Source organism: Cydia strobilella, chromosome Z, assembly GCF_947568885.1.
Source record: "Cydia strobilella chromosome Z, ilCydStro3.1, whole genome shotgun sequence".
Classification (NCBI taxonomy): domain Eukaryota; kingdom Metazoa; phylum Arthropoda; class Insecta; order Lepidoptera; family Tortricidae; genus Cydia; species Cydia strobilella.
This window is the reverse complement of record NC_086068.1, coordinates 36,068,234-36,088,219: the sequence shown is the minus strand read 5'-3', so window position 1 is coordinate 36,088,219 and position 19,986 is coordinate 36,068,234. Positions and strand designations below refer to the sequence as shown.

Sequence of the window (19,986 nt, the reverse complement as noted above, 5' to 3'; positions counted from 1 at the left end):
TAACATCTATTTTAGTTCGGCAATCATTTATATAGCATTCTATTTTCGAAAAATTCTTTATCATAGATCTTATGTTAATATGAATACAGGTGAAATTTAGACAGGCGTTGGGTATATGAGAAAAATAGTTACATAGGTTCGTGCAGTTAAATAATTCAACGATATTTGTATTAACGATATTAGTATTAAGATTAGGCATTATTAAAAATTTATTTAGTAATAGGTTAGTGTCAGAGTCAGAGTTAGAATTACCGTTTTGTTGCGTACCTATGGAGTTAACTAATTTATTAATCATTCGCATAAATACTGACGGGCTGTTGGCGAGGCGAGGATGTGAAGTGACAAAAGCTGTTTTGTTAGTGTCTTCGGGACAATTTCTAACCTGGTGGTAGCCTTGAGCTAAATCTAATGTTGTGAAAAACTTTTTGCCTGCAAGTTTTGAAACCTGATCTTCAATGTGAGGTAAAGGATACCTATCCTTAATTGTGATCGCGTTCAGTGCCCGACTGCCCGATAACCAACACATAACCTGTGATCACCGTTCTTCTTTTTGACTAAAATGACCAGAGAAGCGAAATTCGATTCTGATTCTTTGATTATACCCGCTGCAAGTAATTCAGATACTTTGGATTTAACAATATCCTGCTCGCTATGTGACAAACGGTAAGGTTGGCGATGTATAGGTTGCTCAGTTGTTAAATTGATTTTCATTTCTAATAAATCTGCCTAACTCTTTTGTATTACCTGCGAAACAATCGTTATAATCAGATAATAAACTTATTAACGTGTTATGGTCGTTCTCATTTAATAAACCCGTCTTTATATCCTTTACCTCTACACCTCCAATCGAACTAATAGTGGCTAAGCTAGTGTGCAAAACAGAAGATACTACATTAGTTTGGCTGTCTGTGGCAAAATATGGCAATGGCAAAATAGTATTGGCTTGTTTACTAACCTCAACATTGCTTGGCGGCGGAGCGTTGCAGCTGTCAGCACTGGTCAGGACATCACCTTTACGCCAGACGATGTTGCGGGAGCCAGTGTTAATAATATTGATGTATCCTGCAGTGCCCCTCAACATCGTGGCCGGGATCTAGTAGTAGTAGTAGTAGTAGTAGTAGTAGTAGTAGTAGGAAACGCCAGCTAAGTCGAAATGTTGTGGACTGGTTACCACATTGTCTTCACTGTTGTCTTCTATGTTGACTTTGATTATAGATGAGCCAGGTAACAGGGTTTCGTTGCCAGTAGTAACCACTTTAAATCGCGTACGTTCTTCTATCATGTTTATCTGTTGAATGGGATCATGCCGTGTTAAAGTGGCCGTGCCCTTGCTGATTGTTAAAGTCATACCATCCCTGTTGATAATAGGTTGCCCAACCAATTGATTGCTTCCCATGTCGACATCAGACAGATGGGCCTTGCAGGGTACTTGTATACCGTCAATCTCCAGTTGAAACTCTACTAGTCCATGACTCCGCAAAAGGTGTCCAGAAAAAACTTTAAGGATCGCATTGGTAGGTGTTACCTGCAGGTTAAGCAGCTCAGAGATGTGCAGTGTAAGAAACATTTACTGCGCTTCCCGGATCAAGATAAGCTTTTATGTGGATGTCGTTGATTTTTGCCACTTTTTCGTAAACGTGATTGTAGTCCTGTATCATTTTAATTTCCTTAACCTTGTCATCTTCTCTGGTCACAGTAGGTTTGGTAGCAGGCGCCATTGTACAACGTGGCGCAATGTGGCCGTGTTTACCACATTTAAAGCATGTTCGTAAATCTGGTTGCGGACAATTTCGAAGTATATGCCCAGTTTTCTTGCACCGCGGGCAGGGGTCTACCTCCGGGTTAATTACCTTCTTTTCGAATGACTGCCGAGTGTTGTTGTCTTTATTTGCTGGACGACTATTAGCGTACGGTGGTTGATAGTCGTCTAATGCACAAAGAAATCCTTCGTACAGGTCTTCTGGTCGATCGCACTGATATGCTCTTGCGTTAGCTTGAAGTGACGAGGGTAAACCGCGAATAATGCACGAAACCGTAGCAGAGTCAGACAGCTTGCAGCGAAAGCACATGGCCACCTTGTCTTGATAATATTTTGTCATAGACTCCGTTGATAGTTTCTTGCGGTTCATCATCTCGTCTAGCATATTTCCATAGTCACGATGCCTAGGAAACGCGCGCGTCAGCATTTTCTTCCACTCCGTCCACGAGTAATCGTAATCATCAAGTCTGTTGTACCATCGCCGTGCTTGCCCTCTTAGTTTGTCTTGAAGATGAAATGCCTTCGTCGTGGAGTTGGTCGATCTTTTTTAACCACGCCGTTACAGTAGTGCATTCATCGCTGTCGGGGTCGAACTCAGGAATAAGTGATGCAGCACGGTGAACCTTTGTCTTGACTACCGGCATTTCCTCGTTGAGGTTGTACATGGCTTTTTGTACTTCTTCTTCCAACAAACGTTTTAAAATCTTCCGCGCCGGTGGCGAGTCGTTATGAGAATCGCTTGATGTTGAACCTTGGTCCCAATCCCAATCAGGTGGTCGAACCAGGCGGCCGGTCGTATCTTCGAGATTTCGCTTCATATTTGTAATATATTTGATCCCACTTTCTGAATATGTGACGAGTGGAACAAATAAAACTTAAGATATAATAATAGAACTTGTTTTAGTAGTAGTAGTAGTAGTAAACCCTTTATTGTACAAATATACACATTAAAAATTACATGGTACAAATAATAAGATGTACAAAGGTGAACTTATTGATTTATTGATTGAGTACCAAATTAATTTAATCACAATAATTGAGGTAGGTATATATTTATGTAATTGGACAGAGATTTCCCTAGATCAAGCTATCGCAGTCGAGAATCATCCAGAATGAGCTCCGCTGGCTTTATATAACTTCGCCCCACCCGAGCGGTATGTCCAGGTGGAGGGGCAGACTGGCTTGGCTCGGCTTGCTATTGGCTGGCTTTGGCGGGTAGGCTGTGGCAGGCTGGTGGCTATGGTAACAATATATAACTCGCAAACATAATTAGCTCCATTCGTGAATTTTTTAAATTTTGTTAATCATAATTTATATCGTTTGAACACCGGAAAAAATTAAAATACTTTTGTAAACCTTCACATTATTTTATTAAAAAATATTTAAATTGTTGAAAATTTTTGAGCGGTTGAAACGCTCATAATTTTTTGCGCGAATTCTACAGAGCATGATGACGTCACACGTTGGCGTCCAACTGACGTTTGCTACTAATAGTACTAGTAGTGGTAGTAGTAGTAGTAGTAGTTCTTCGAGCATTTTATCTATTTCAAAGTCAAAGTCAAAAGTCAGGGTCAAAATATTCTTTATTCAAATAGGCCTAGCAACAAGCACTTTTAAATTGTCAAGTTTTAAATATTACCTTAATCTAAATATCAGAGCAATTTATTGATGCAGTTATTATTATTCTTAAAAACATTGAATTATTATAGATATAATGTGCGTTACACACAATGATCTCTATGCGGAGGCAAAATAAAACCAAAAATGTGTTGCTCTGAAAAGAGAATAGGTTTTTTAATTAACAGTTACTTATTTCTAGCTTAACAGTTTAACTTAACTAAATATCTAAGGTACTCACCTGAAAAGAGAAACAACATTAAAGCTATTCCTTTCCACAAGGCCAAGGCCAAGTGCCCAAATTTTCCTTTCCACTAAATGTTCCAACCCTCTTATGCTACTAAATAAATCCTCAGTCTCTTTTAATGTATTCCTATCAATCTTATCTGCTATGAAATTTGGCAACCCTATCGCAATGAGATATATCACCGTTGATTCATCCCTAATAACAGTCTTTCCTTTTTTAAAGCATATTCTAACAATGAGCCCTGTCTATATTTAAATAATAGTGCATACCTGACTGGTGACCAACTTTTGTCTGCATAAGTCTCACAAAAGTTTTTTTTCCACAAGGACCATTCCGAATTAACTGTATGCTTTATTAGCATGGCACCATACCAGTCTTGACATGAATCATCTAAAAATAACCTAAGAGCCTCAATCCGTTTCGTATCCTCTTCTATTCCTAAGCGCGCACATTCAGCTTCAAAAGCCATAATCCACTGCAGTACATTTGACATCTTTCTTGTGATTTTTTCTATAACAAACTTCTCCTTTAAATTCTTCATGCTATTATTTTTAGCCTTGTCACTTTTAATTTCAGCGAAACTTTCAAGAATCCTTGATAATGCCTCTTCGGATATTCCAGCCGCTGGAGTCAGTTCCTGGGTCGTCGATGCAATTTATTCTAACAAGTATCCCTTAAACTGCATGTTCCCCTCCTCATCTGTGTAACATTTAGTTATATCCGATGTCAGTGATATCCACACCTGCCTCTTGTCATGTCTTCTTCGCAATGTATTTTTCACTTTTTTGAAGGTTTCTGTCGCCATAATCGCCTTATGTAGCTTTACTGGTTGATATTGCTCAGGGATAACAAAGACATTCTTGCCAATATCCGTTATAGAGTTTACGCAAATGATATTAGATTTCGGGTCGTCACTACTCGCTTTTACTTCAAACTCAAATCTCAATTTCTCCATCCTTGCCAATAAATAGCTGAGAATGTTGTTTTATAATGTGCGTTACACACAATGATCTCTATGCGGAGGCGAAATAAAACCAAAAATGTGTTGCTCTGAAAAAAAATAGGTTTTTTAATTAACAGTTACTTATTTCTAGCTTAACAGTTTAACTTAACTAAATATCTAAGGTACTCACCTGAAAAGAGAAACAACATTAAAGCTATTATTCCACCAAGTATTTATTTCTAATTTTCTATTCAATATTAATCTTATATGCGATCGTTACAATGCACTTTTTATGAACACCGTCTGACGTTTAAGTTTAACCTGTCAACTGTCAATGTGTCATTGACTGCCACAGATTAAGTCCAAACTGAGGAAAGACGAATGAAGTTAACAATGCTTCATTTACATAGATATGTCAAAAAAGGATCGTCAAACACCAAAATTGTATAAAAAATACTAGTCTAGAAACTTTCTAGAATAAAAATCTAAATGTCAAAAAATACGGATTACCTAATATAGGTATTCATTGAATTATCAATTTCATCATTATTAACATTATAATAAATAATTAATTATTTTAAATCACAATCCCACGGTGTTTCATCCTTCATGTAGGCTTTAGAGATAAGTTTACGTTTTACATATTTTTTTAAATTTATTAACAGATAATTCAGTGATGATATTTGGAAGTTTATTATAAAATCTTACACAATTACCCATGAATGATTTTTTAATTTTATGGAGCCGAGTGAAGGGTACTGCAAGCTTGTATTGTATTGTAGTTCGGGCGATTTTCCGCAACTCGACGACTGGCGCCTATTTTGCGTGACATGGGGGTGGGCTAGTCCTGCCAGCCCAGCTCCTCGAGGAAACCTATCAAACCTTTGATGTTGAGTAGGACCTCGGGGAGATCTCTCGGGGATCCGAGATGTTTTGCCCTGTATGGGGCCACTCCGCTGCACTTCAGCACCACGTGAGAGGCTGTTTCTTCTGTCTCCATGCATCCTCTGCATAGGGGACTGTCTGTGACACCTGTTATAAAAAGATGTTTGTTAAATAGTCCATGACCTGTTATGACATTGATTACCATGCTCAGTCGGGTCTTTCCTAATTGAAGGAGCACCCTTGTGAGCTTTCCGTTGATGCCAGGCATGGCTTGTTTGGCCTGTCTGCATCCAGTCTGGTTTAGCCAATGTTCTGTGTGTAGTTTCCCTGTACGTGCCAGCAGCATTGAGCGTACCTTGCTAAACGGTATCGGGAGGATCGGTTCTGGGCCAATCGCTCCCGCTACTGCAAGCTTATGCTTATTTCTAGTATTAATCTTATGTATATCACAGTTTTTCTTAAAACTGGCAATGTTTTTATGTACATACAGAATATTCTCATAAATATATTGACAGTGCACTGTCATTATGTCAATTTCCTTAAATTTATCTCTAAGCGAGTCTCTATGGTTAATTTTATATATTGCTCGAATAGCCCTCTTCTGCAGAACAAAAATGGTATTTATCTCTGAAGCACCACCCCACAGTAAAATACCATATGACATAACGCTATGGAAGTAACTAAAATATACTAATCGAGCTGTTTTCACATCAGTTAACTGACGAATTTTGCTCGCTGCAAAAGCTACAGAACTCAGTCTATTGGAAAGAGTATCAATATGGGGTTTAGAATCTAAACCACCAAGAAAAACTGTACTATCAACCAATTCCAATTCCTCGTCCTTCACAATGACACTTGTTTGCACATGCCTTACGTGACAAACTGCACAGGGCTAGCCATACTAGTGACAAACTGCATACATTTAGTCTTTTTCTCATTTAACAATAAGTTATTAACATTGAACCAATTAACTACTTCTGAAATAGCATCGTTTACATCACTGTAAGCTTGTTGCTGGCGTTTGACTTTGAAAATAAGTGAGGAATCGTCTGCAAACAATACTACTTATATCATTGTGGGTCTTTACAAGGTATGGCAGGTCATTAATGTAGATAACGAATAGAGACCAATGACCCCGGTGATCGCTGTCCATTCACATCGACCCTTTGTATTCTACCGTGTAAGTAGGACTTAATCAAATTCAGTGCCGATCCTCTTACTCCATAAAAGTGCAGTTTCCTGATCAATGTTTCATGACAGATTCACATTTATTGTCAATTTAATTTGTTAAAATACCTAACAAGTGCAGTGAACCTAATGTTTAATGTTGATTTAAACTATGATTTTCACTTATAAATTTAAGAAAGAAACGAGATTTTTGTACTTGAGAGGCTAAATAATAAAGTAAGTGCACATGATTAAGTCCCATTTCAGTCCTAAAATTATGACAAAAAGTCCAAAGAAAGTACCAACTATTGAAGTCTGGCAGAGAATACAGATTTTTGTCTGTTCTGGGTATGTTTTTGTTTGTGCAGTAAAGATTAACAGTGTTATTTAATAATTTCAGGTCCGAGTGGATACAGAAATTATGAGAGAACAGGACCAAAAAGTTGAAATTTGACCGCTAGTATAAAAGAAGTGTGAGGTGTGAGAATGAGAATGTACACTGTAATACTATAAACACTGTAAGGATTGAAGGTTGTGCATTAAAAAAACATGCAGGATGTTATAATAAAACAATTGATCATATTATACATTTCTTTTATTTATACTTTTATTAACATTGATGAGTTGTTCTGACTACTAAAAAATTTGAATTTGAAATATTAGGTTTAAATTTTCAACCTATTGACACAAATACATATAAAAATTACATTCATGATACTCATACATTTTCTAGGGTCATAATATTAGCATGTTTTTGGCAAAAAAATCATTTTTGATTTAAACTTTTACCGCTGACTGTACTTCTTCCTACAGGCAAGTAATACTCATCATGAACATTCTTACAACCCCACACACAGGTTACGAGTACGTAGATTTATCACAGAGTTCCTATGGCCACCTCCTGTCTCCGCCAGTTCGTTGGAACCATAATATTGCATTGGACCAACTTACATATGCAAGCAAATTTTCAGCTTTATCGGAAACTGGGAATAAGGACAAATTTAACTTGCAAGATTTGACCCGTACAAACATAATTACATACATATCAATCAATCAATCAATCAAACTTTTATTGATAAAATCATAGACATAGTATATACAAGTAGTTATAGACGCGCCACCGAGCGACCGGGGGGTAAGAGAAAGAATATTCATGTAAAATAGGTTAATTGCAAAGCCGACGCCTGAACGCCGGGGCTCAGAAGCTGGTGTACAAAAGAAAGTGTAACCACCACCGTGCTCAACCAACTCACCCTCGTCAGCTAGGTGTGTCTCACTAAGTGCAGCGATATCAACACCATAACGTCCGAGCTCACGAGCAACAATGGCAGTCTTACGTTCGGGGCAAATGTTGCCCTCGCGGTCAAGGAATGTGCACACATTCCATGTACCAAATGTCATATTCCTAGTTCTGGAGGTGTTTTGTTTTCTATTCGTTTTCTTTCGACCGCGATTTTATTAGTGCAGAAGCAACCGCGGTTGCTGCCTCTGTCTAGGGTTGGATTAAGCATTTGTTTGGGACACCTTTTCTAGCCCCTTCCCCGGCTGAGCAGGGGAAGCAGTGCCTCCCTAAATAGGGCTGCTTCGCCACCCAGAGTGCTGCCGAACCTGTGCTGTTAACCCGGTGCAACACAGAAGCGACCACTCTCTCTGAGCCGCCTGTGTGCAGGCATCAGCCAAAGCCCAGTTGGCACGACAACTGAACCTCTCTGCCTCTGCCCATCGCCACAGGGCTTTACAACAACTCGGAGTCCGTTAACCAGTACTAGTCAATTGCGCAGGACATATTATAGCGCTCGTGTGTGCGCAGACACAGAAGCACTCACTCTTCCTCGCCCCTCTGTACCTTTCGGCAAAGCTTTGCTGGCTAGCAAGGTCCGCCGAAACCGTTTGCTTATCAGCTATGGCTCGCCTTTCCAACCTAACCAGACTTTTTACACATAACGAGAGGTGCCCGCGTAAAGACCGTGATGTGTGATCACTGGTCCCCCTCAACCAGGTTTAGCCCACGTGCCGACGTGGTTTACCAGGGCGTGGCCACTGCGTGTACAATAGTTACTTGGAGCCACTGGTGAGAGATTTACGGAAAATCATGAGCAAGGGTCTCCGCTACAGGCGGTTGGCAAGACCCATCGTCCATAATAGGCTATTTGACTAATTTTTGAAAATGGTTTTAATTGATTGTTTATGACTTTTTAATTACACTACATTGATATTTCCGTGAAATTTCATGTAATAAATATTAAAAAACAATGTTAAAGTTTATTTATTTTGAACGCGCCTTAAACGCTGTTTTTGCAAAGGGGCTAATCACGTGACACGTGTGAATGACCTTAGTAAAGGGGCGTAGCGGAAATAGGGTATTTGACAACATTAAAAATATATAACGAATTGCTGTCATCCTGGAAGATAATAAACTAATAAAGTATATTTCACTATATTTGAATGTAAATTATGTTCATTATTTGGAAAATAAACGAAAGAAAATTTAATATTTTTTGAAATTTCATCAGGGACGTGAACGCTCTGTGATTGATCAACGCTCGGATGACGTCACACGCGGGTAAACATTCTTGAATGTCTTGAGTGTTTTAACTGTTTTATTTGTATTTAGTTAATTTTAGTTATTGTTCCACAGTTTTCTGATATATTCCGATTTATCCGTATATAGATATACGGTGGCACAATATTCATAAGAATCTCAAAATGGAGCCGAAATATGTGAAAGCTGATAGCGGCAACCTACCAGACATAGACGCATTAATTGTTGCACTTTTCTTTAAAGATAATCCGGATTACTATGCTGCGGAACTTAGAAATGTAAAAACAGCTGTGTGAGTATACGTAGAAATTGTTTATTTACGAACATTTCGATTTCGATGATACGAAAACGACGACGATATATATATATATATATAGAATACGATGACGAGAATAGTATCTCCATACTGCACTTTAGTTTGAAAGAAAAAGTATGCTACTAACTACTAATGCTGAAAGAGCTATGTTATGAGGTTATGTAGTAATACATTAAATACCTAGACCTTGTTTCGTTAAATACAACAACATCCGCTGCTTTAACTACCATATTTATTTACAGTTAAATATTACTTACATCGAAGTGGTCTTCACACATAAAAACATTTGTATGCGCTAAAATGCTCTTTGGGTCTGTTCGCGCGAGTTTTAAACACATTTTTCTTTTTTTGGGATTCGTTGGAATGGAAACAAACGATTTGTCTGGATTTTTTATAGTCGTACTTGAACATTGCGACATTATACACCATTTATATACCATTTTACAGAGAAATAATGAATTCAATGCACATAAAGCATAAGATTAACTAAGGTCATTAACTGAGTTTACTTGCGCGTGACGTCACACGTGTCACGTGATTAGCCTCTTTGCAAAAACAGCGTAAGGCGCGTTCAAAATAAATAAACTTTAACATTGTTTTTTATATTTAATACAGGAAATTTCACGGAAATATCAATGTAGTGTAATTATTAAGTCATAAACAATAAATTAAAACCATTTTCAAAAATTAGTCAAATAGCCTATTGGACAGGGGCGCGGCCGCCACGGTATTATCATTGAATTCTTATATAAATGCAGGTTTTTATACGGAAAGCTTAATAAAAAGTGACATTGTACTAAGACAAATCGACAAACAACGATTGCCTGTAGTAGGTTATTTTAATGCGTCCTTGGTATGTAATAATAGAAAAATAATACAAAAAGTTTATGTATTGAGAGTGAATTGTAATAATTTGCTGGGATTAAAAGCATGTGTCAATTTGAATCTTATTGTCCGAATTAGCGATTCTACTGAGTAGTTTAAAAATTAATGAAGTTAAAAGTGATGAATCGGTATTTGAAGGCATAGGGTGTTTGCCAACAGTATGTAAAATAGAATTAGATAAGACTGTACCGCCGTTGGTTGCCTGTTCGCGAAAAATACCTCTGAAGCTGCGTCCTCGTTAAAAGGAAGAACTCGATAATATGGTCAAGTTGGGTGTCATTGTCAGGGAGGACGGTCCCACAAATTCGGTTTCAAATATAGTGGTAGTGGAAAAACCAGATAACAAACTTTGTGTATGTTTAGATCCTAAACATCTTAACAAAGCAGTAAAACGAAGTCACTTTTTACTTCTTATTCTGGAAGAGATAACCAGTAATCTCTCGGGGGCTCAGTTTTTCTCTAAATGTGATGCTAAAAATGGCTTCTGGATGTTACGTTTAGATGAGGAAAGTTCTAACCTTTGTACATTTTCAACTCCTGAAGGTAGATTTAGGTACATTAGAAAGCCCTTCGGAATTAACTGTGCACCTGAAATCTTCCATAATAAAATGTCAAAAATATTTAAAATGGAGGGGGTAGAGGTTTACTGTGATGACATTTTAATCTGGGGAAAAACTGAGCAGGAACACGATAGTCGACTTAAGGTGATGAGACGGGCGTTATTAAATGGGGTCAAATTTAATAAAAATAAATGTGTATTCAAGGTGTCCGAGATTATACATATTTTTAGGTCACAGTTTTAATGCGGTTGGTATGAAACCAGACAATACTCGGGTGAAGGCAATAATTAACTTGCCAAAGCCGAGTGATAAGAAAGACCTCGAGCGATTTCTGGGAGTTACTAATTATCTTTCGAGATTCATACCTCAATATTCAGAGATATCTGCTCCGTTGCGTAGTCTATTAGCAAAAAATGTTCAATTTGAGTGGCTCCATAGATTTAGATTTAGATTTATTTATTTCATTATATTAAATTACAATATAAATTATTTTTACACTAATCTATACGAATTTATATTATGATCGTCAAGTGGAAAATAACAATTGATTATAATTATACAAAAACAATACACAATTTAAAAACCATTTGAATAAGCAATCGATTAATTAATTAATTAAATTTTTAACAATGTCAAATAAAACATGTTATTTCCATACATTCATTAACCGAATACAATGGATTATCCAATAAAAAGAGTCTCAATTGGCGTTCAAATGTTTCGTCAGATGGTTCGGTTCGCAATGTTGCAGATAGACGTTCATAGTACGTTGGTCCAATCACCCTCGGATTTTTGACTGAAAGTGCCATGCGACGCGGCACTGTGCGTAGTCTCCCTGTAGATCGGAGTTGTTTGCCCGCAACCTCGACACGTTTGAACATTGGCAAGTTATCTCGTACAAACATTAACACATGAAATATGTAAATTGAGTAATGTGTCATTATGCCAATTTTCTTGAATAGCTCCTTACATGAATGTCTGACTTGGACTCGGGCCAGCAATCGAATCGCTCGTTTTTGAAGTATCAGACTCGCTTTGAGTCTGTGGAATTTCCCCATATTAACGTCCCGTAAAATATTAATGAATGAAAATGAGAAAAATACACAGCCTTCAATGCTTTCCGTGATATAAGCAGCTGTAGTTTCTTTATAGCGAAGACAGCACTACTCAACCTATTGCACAATTGGTCAACATGACACTTCCAGCCAAGGTTCGAGTCAACCGTAAAGCCCAGGAATTTTCTCTCAGAACACAATGGCATTGGGCCGTTTGTAATACACGGAGGTACTGCGGTGTCACGAGCTGAAAAAATCATCACATTTGACTTCGCGACATTCAGGAGCAACCCATTCGATGAAAACCACAACTGTAGCTGATCACATGCCTCACGGATTTTCTCAGCAAGTAGTTCATGGGTTTGGGCCTTCACGACTACCGTTGTGTCATCCGCGAAGAGTACAGGTATGCCGCTCGTTATTGCTGACGGAAGATCGTTGATAAATAACAGAAATAAGGTATTGCCGATCGCTGACCCTTGAGGGATGCCCAAGCTTACGTGACCTGTATCCGAGATTTGTGTTTTTCCATTCGTGGACATCTTCACCACCTGCCTGCGGTCAGACAAGAATGACGTGAACAATTTATGTGCAGAACCCTCAATACCGTAAAGACTTAGCTTGGCTAATAGCAATTTGTGGTTTATAACATCAAACGCCTTTGATAAGTCACACAGTATCTTGTGCTTCTCATCAAGGCCCGTAATAAGAGAGTCAATAATTTTGTGTGCTGCCATTGTAGTTGACCGTTTTTGCCTATACGCATACTGGTTATCAGTGAGCAGGTCATGTTTTTCTAACTGTGCCATCAGGCTAGAGGATAAAATGGACTCCACTATCTTTGAGATCGTGGGTACTATAGTTATTGGTCGGTAGTTGTTCACGTCATCCCTCTCCCCCTTACCCTTAAATACCGGGCAGACTAGTATTTTTAAGCACATTTGGATACGTACCACTTCGAAACATAGAGTTTACTAAAATGACCAAAATGTCCGCAATGATCGGCCAAATAATTAAAATTATATTTAATGACATGTCATAAACATCAGTTGTTGTACGGGTCTTTAACATTGATTTTATTGTATTATCCAAGAGGTCGCGTGTTACTATAGGGGGTTCGAATTTTCGTAAAATAGATTTGCTTAAGTGTACCGACATATAGTTTGGACAGTGACTCATCGCTATTTATTAAGTATTTTGTAGCAATATTAAGAAAATGCAAATTAAATTTATTTTATTTTTTATTTTATTTAAAAGGCACACTAAACAGACAACATTCAACATAGTTACAAAGAGTACATGAGTGGTAGGTATTGCATAAGAATGCCATCCAAAGCAAGCATGCACAGCAAGAAAGAAATATAAGGAGCAAAAACTATCCTAAAACTATAAAAAAGTATCCTAAAACTACTCAAAATTATACTAAATTACAAATTACAACATTTCGCAAATACTTAATAATTTATTTGGGATTTCTTCATGAGATATTACGGCATTTGTATCATGTTTTTTTAACGAAATTAATTGACGTATTGTTTTTACTCCTATCTCTTCGTTTATGACTTTCCAAATTTCTTTAGATGGATTTTTACTTTCTACCAGTCTGTTTTCGATAAATGACTGCCGAGCTCTTAGTGTTTCGGATTTTATTAATTGGGAGTAATGATCAATACAGTCAGATATCAGCTGGTTATCAGGATATTGTCGTCGTATCTCATGAAGATCCCTGTGCTTTTGAATATATTCACACAACTTGTCAGATACCCATGGAACGGATGTTTTCTTTTTTAGACGCATCTGTTTAATCGGAAAACGTAAATTTATATAGAATGTCAAAATATTAAATAATTTATTAAATTTGCAATCAATGTCAATATTATTATTATATATGAAGTCAAAATTATAATTAGAAATGTCCCAATAGAATGAATAAATCGATTCATGATTAAATAGTCGGCGTCCAATTATGTCATTTGTTTTTGTATTTTGTAGTCCTCGTCCAATAGTGATAACAAACTGTTGCGCGTTGTGATCGCTAATGGCGGTGTCCACTGACGATACACTAAGGAGTTCGCGCGCACAATTCGTTATTCCGCAGTCAATGGATGTCGCGGATTCAGCGGTTACGCGAGTCGGAAACGTTACGGTTTTTTCGCAGCCATAGCTATTAAGTACGTCATCGACCTGCTGCCTTAATCTATTGTCCGAGTTATAATCCACATTTTGATCGCCAATTATAAGAAACAATAATAATTCTAAATGTTCTAAATAAATGTCAAAATTACCGTTACATGTACGATATAATACAATAATAATCAACTTATTACGGGGAATTTCAATAGCCGTAAATTCAATGTGATATTAAACGCATAGGCTATGCAGGTCGTTGCGTTTTTTATAGTGCAACCCGTCTCGGATAAATAGCGATACCCCACCATGGGCCATATTCCATATTCATGACAACGCGTTCAAAGAATTAAAGTCAAAAATAAGTAGTAGTCCAGTATTGGCATACTATTCGCCGCACGACGCAGTGTGTGTATCAGTAGATGCGAGTTCGCGTGGCCTGGGCGCTTGTCTGATGCAGGGCGGGCGGCCCGTCGCCTATGCGGCGGCGCGCACGCTCACGCTTGCGGAGACGAGCTGGGCGCAAATCGAAAAAGAGCTGCTCGCGGTGGTTTTCGGGTGCACTCGATTTCATCAATACATTTATGGTCATAGTGTGATTACTGTGGATAGTGACCATAAGCCGCTGGAAGCTATCATGAAAAAACCGCTTAACGAAACACCGGCGCGCCTCCAGCGCATGCTTTAAAAATTGCAGCATTATAACATTGATCTCCGCTACAGGCCCGGAAAGGAGATGTTCAATGTGAACATTGCATTGCGCAGCCTCATATGCTTTTGAGGCTGTGATTCTACCATATCACAGTTCATGCCACATTGGGCAGTTATTCTGCTCCAACGTAGCCAACTCGGCTTCGTGACATGCATGTGTGTGTTTATATAGTCATGATATCCCCACAATAAAAAAAAAATCAGACGGATTTTTGGATTGGCTCGAAATCATTAAATGGTGTATAGACAATTTTTCTACATTATTTGACTGCAAAGAATTTCATCAAGTGGTTTTCTGTGTCGCCAACTAATTTTCATTGATTTTGTACGACTGAAAGAAAGTTTACGGAATTAGAGGTATCTGGTTGAGAAGGCTTTGTCTTAGGTGTACCGCACAAATCCTTGGTTTTAATAAATTTTAGGTTAGTTCCAACTGACGACAATTTGGATTTCTTCCAATAACATTCAACGCTAGTAGTTGATGCATCTTCGCTGCGCCGGTATAGCCAAGCTAAAAATGCTATCCTCCTATAACAAAGAAGAAAAAAAATTGTTGATTGCACAGAAAAAGTATTAATTATCAACTCGGACTTGGACAAAGTGCCATAAATAAATATTATAGGACATTCTCATCTGTCATCAGCACTGTCACACAGCTCTACTGAACATTGACTTAATACTAATCTAGCAGGTATGGATACCTCTACCTTCCATACTAGCAGGTTTACAAAATTAAAACTTACCTAAATGTGCTGCACAATTTGCACAATCAACAGTTATAATTTCCTCCTCCGCTTCGTTACATACTGCTGTAACATCATAACATTTTAAGCGAACATTCGTCTCCGGTGTGATTTTGGCCTTTACAGTGCATATATCCCCATCCCGTCGTACTTGAACATAGCCAATAGCTTTATCCCCGTATGATTCTCATTCAGGTCTAAAACGCCGAGCAAGGAATTAAAAACATTCTTAAATACCATTAAAACTAGCAACAAATCTAAAGAAATAACACAACGATAAATTGTCCAGCAGGTACGGCTGTAGGCCGAGCCAAAAAATAGAGTTTGATACATACATGCTCACAAAACGTTACTCGTCCTTTGCGTTTTCAAATCAAAATATACATACACAGTTTATAGGTTTATAGAACAACAAAACGGCCGATCACCTAGCAACGGACAAACACGGTCCGTAGGGATTTTTTTATTCAAGAAAATATTATTTTTGAACATTTTCCACGTAATACCCTGCTTTACCAATTTTACATCTCTGAAGACAACGCGCAGCCATACCTCCGTGCTGGAACCGCGGCCCGAGCACCCAAAATACTGCCCCGCAAGATTTAGTAACGCTTTGACAGATATTTGTCATGCAAAAATGTTTACAAACAAGAAATATATTTACCAAACCAATTATAAACCGTCTTGTTGTGCTGATTGCGTGAAGTGATAGTTCTTCCAGTGTTTTGTGTAAAATTACAATCGCCGTCTTACTAAGATATGTACATATTAGGTACATAATAGGCCTGACAGAACCGGCCTCAAGGAAACCCGCGACTTGCAATACATAAGTATTACGCCGCCGAGGCCTTACGGTGACCAGAGGATCGCACCAGGATCATCGTATTACCTTATTTATGTAACATTTTTATATCCCTATTATATTGTGTTGTAAGTTGTGTGTCAAACGAAGTAAAATTATCTTTGAGTGGTAGTACCTTTACGTGTCAGCCTGCAACGCGCCCTTACACGTGGTCGCCGGTGCCGGCGGCGACCCCCTTGTCGGCAAGTCTACAAACATTTCTTCACACCAGCGATCTAGGACTGCGCCCTCTCTGCTGCCGTGCCATTTATGACTTTCTGAAGTGCTGGTTACTTACTTTTGTTTTAATATTTATTTAGATATTAAGTTGTGATTCATATTCTTATATTTTTAAGTTAGTATTTACTTAGACCCCTTTTAATTGGCACTTATGCTTACTGCGTCCCAACCCGTCGTATCAGCCGTTCACCAGTGCCCCATTTGTACGAAAAGTTTTGAAAGTTCCCGCGGTCTTAACATACACCATTCGAAAAAACACAGTTGTTTTATAACAGAATACCACTTCTATTACTGGCCCAACTTCCACATCACCCCCGCACCCCGTTAATACCCCTTTACCTCCAAATAACTTGCACCTCGACCTAAGCAACCTTAAAATTCACTGTCCCATCGTAAAACGGATTAGCAATAGCACCGACAAACCGATACCATTTAATTTGTGTAAAACTGTTGAAGGCAAAATTAGTGATGGAGATCTAAAAGGCGCTGCCCGTATTTTGTTCTGCAGCGACACACTTATCTCCTGACACTCCAAACATCCCCCCGCCCCCTCCATACCTTTTTTCTTAGACCCGCCAACTACCACTCAGGACTGCCTCCATATTGAAAACAAGCACATCACCGATGCCATTGCTGGTTTCAAAACTGGCTCCGCGGCCGGTCTAGATGGCATTTCCCCTCAACACCTGAAAGATCTAACAGCACGTGGTGTCGGTGATGCAGGTATTAAATTGGTCACTTCTCTAAGTAACTCCCCATACTCCCCATCCTTTATGGAGCTAATTTAATCGCTCTTACTAAAAAAGACGGTGGCGTGAGACCGATTGCAGTCGGCACGACCTTAAGACGCCTGGCGTCTAAAATAGCAGTTCGCCATATCATTTCTAAATTACAGCGTAAATTCGAACCAATACAATTAGGGTTCGGGACAAGAGGGGGGTGCGAAGCAGCAGTTCATGCACTTCGCACCTTCCTCAGCAATGACGATTGCCAAGTTCTTATAAAAATCGATTTAAAAAACGCTTTCAATTCCGTAAACAGAGATACCCTGCTGGCTGAAATTCGAAATAATATTCCGGAACTTTACAATTACTTACTCCATTGCTACGCAGACCCTCCAAATTAATGTACCGTCACCATGAACTCTCGTCAGAAGTTGGTTGCCAGCAGGGTGATCCCCTCGGGCCAGCTATTTTCAGCCTAGCAATAAACCCTATCATACAAAATTTACGATCAAAATTTAACGTTCGGTATTTGGACGACGGCACCCTAGGAGGAAACATAGACACTGTACTTTCTGACCTTTCGACCCTCAAAACGAAATTTGAATCCATTGGTCTAGATCTAAATTATAACAAATGTGAACTTTATATTCACGATACATCCATTAACCACTTGGATATTACCAATAAATTTAATCTCATAGCACCAAATATAAAACCAGTTACAAAAGAGACCCTTAGCCTTCTAGGGACACCAATTTTTGACGATTATTTTCCTGACTTTATTAACAATATAATAGTTAAATTACAAAATTGCGCCGATCGTCTACTAGAAATTAGCCCCCATTCGGCCTTTTTTATCCTTAAATTCTGTCTTTTCGTGCCAAAATTAACATACATGCTTCGGTGCAGTCCCTTCTGGAAACATCAAAATTTGCTGACGCCTATCGACTCCTTAGTTCAAACACACCTGGAAATTATACTAAATTTAAAGCTCACCGAACAATCCTGGCTCCAAGCATCCCTGCCCGTCCGGTACGGTGGGCTCGGAGTGCGCAAAATTTCGAGTGTTTCACTGCCCGCATTTCTATCGTCTGTCCACAGCTCTGCTAGCCTCGTAGGTAAAATCATAAGGGCTTCGCCCACAAACTACGAGATAACAGGCTTGGATGACGCTAGAAATGCCTGGCTTCCTACCTGCCCGGGGCAAAACATACCACACAACCCATGTTCACAAAGGGGGTGGGACGATGTTTTAAACAATTTAACTTATACCTCCCTCCTAAACAGCAGCGCAGGTATAGAACGAGCCCGGCTGTTGGCTGTCGGCTGCAGAGAGGCTGGCCACTGGCTGAACGCCTACCCGTCACCCAATATTGGTACCCACCTAGACTCCGAAACACTCCGATTGGCAATGGGGCTACGCTTAGGGGCCCAAATCTGCGCACCGCACAAATGCTCCTGTGGCATTGAGGTGGACCAGCTGGGGCGCCACGGGCTTGCTTGCCAACGTAGCGCGGGTCGCCTTTCGCGCCACGCTGCACTTAACGACATAATCCGTCGGTCACTTGCCACCGTCAACGTTCCAGCTGTACTGGAGCCTGCCGGTATAGCCAGAGACGATGGCAAGAGACCCGACGGGATATCTTTGATCCCGTGGAGGATGGGACGTGTGCTCGTGTGGGACGCAACTTGAGTTGACACGCTAGCGCCGTCCCACCTCCACGGTACTACACACAAAGCCGGCGCGGCAGCGGAGGCGGCCGAGGCCCTCAAAAAGCTCAAATACGGGAGTCTCGAGACCAACTACAACTTTGTTGCATTTGGAGTCGAGACTCTTGGTCCGTGGGGCCCCGCAGCACAGGGCCTATACCGGCAATTGGCGAAACGGCTGGTGGATGGGACCGGAGATAAGAGAGCTGGCAGCTTCCTCGCCCAACGCTTTAGCATAGCGATCCAGCGAGGAAATGCTGCCAGCATCCTCGGCACCATGCCACGGGGGCCCATTTTAGATTTAGATTTTTAGTTTTATAGTAGTTTTAGTTTAGTTAATTGTAGTTAAATTTTTTCTGTATGGCTTTATTTATTGTTTACAACAAAGCCGACACATTTGAACACCTTATTATTGTAGAATAAGGAGCAAAGCGCAACCATGATGTCGACTGGTTTATAGGTTATTATGGTAACTATGCATTTGCTGTCACTTTAAGCTTTACACATACACACACAGTAGAATTCATTATATTATTATGTTATATTTACCTTGCAGCTTTCGTTCCTTTTATCTCAGCGGAAACGAAATTTTTATTGTTGGCGAAATATGCAGACATCATGAAAGCGTCTATATGTGGTAGATTGTCCGATTGCGCTTTATTTGAGCTTTGACAAACCCGCTGTCCTTCATCGTGTCGGTCGGTGGCGTCGTTTTCTTTAATAAATACTTATATCACTCTTTCTCTATAACAACTATATTTTCTCTATTTCACTCAAATTTCCACCGCTTTGTTGTTTAGATACTTTGCATTGATAAAATAGCTATCCGAGTATCCGTGCGGATGACAGTTGACAGCAGCACTAACCACTGCCCTCTGACCGTTCAGATTCTTACAAAGTTTCATGGTTATAA

General features: G+C 39.2%; 1 pseudogene; it reads right to left on the bottom strand.

Moving 5' to 3' along the window:
• Nucleotides 1-14,518: 14,518 nt before the first annotated feature.
• Nucleotides 14,519-19,764, bottom strand: LOC134754796 (uncharacterized; annotated as a pseudogene).
• Between the last annotated feature and the right edge of the window lie 222 nt (nucleotides 19,765-19,986).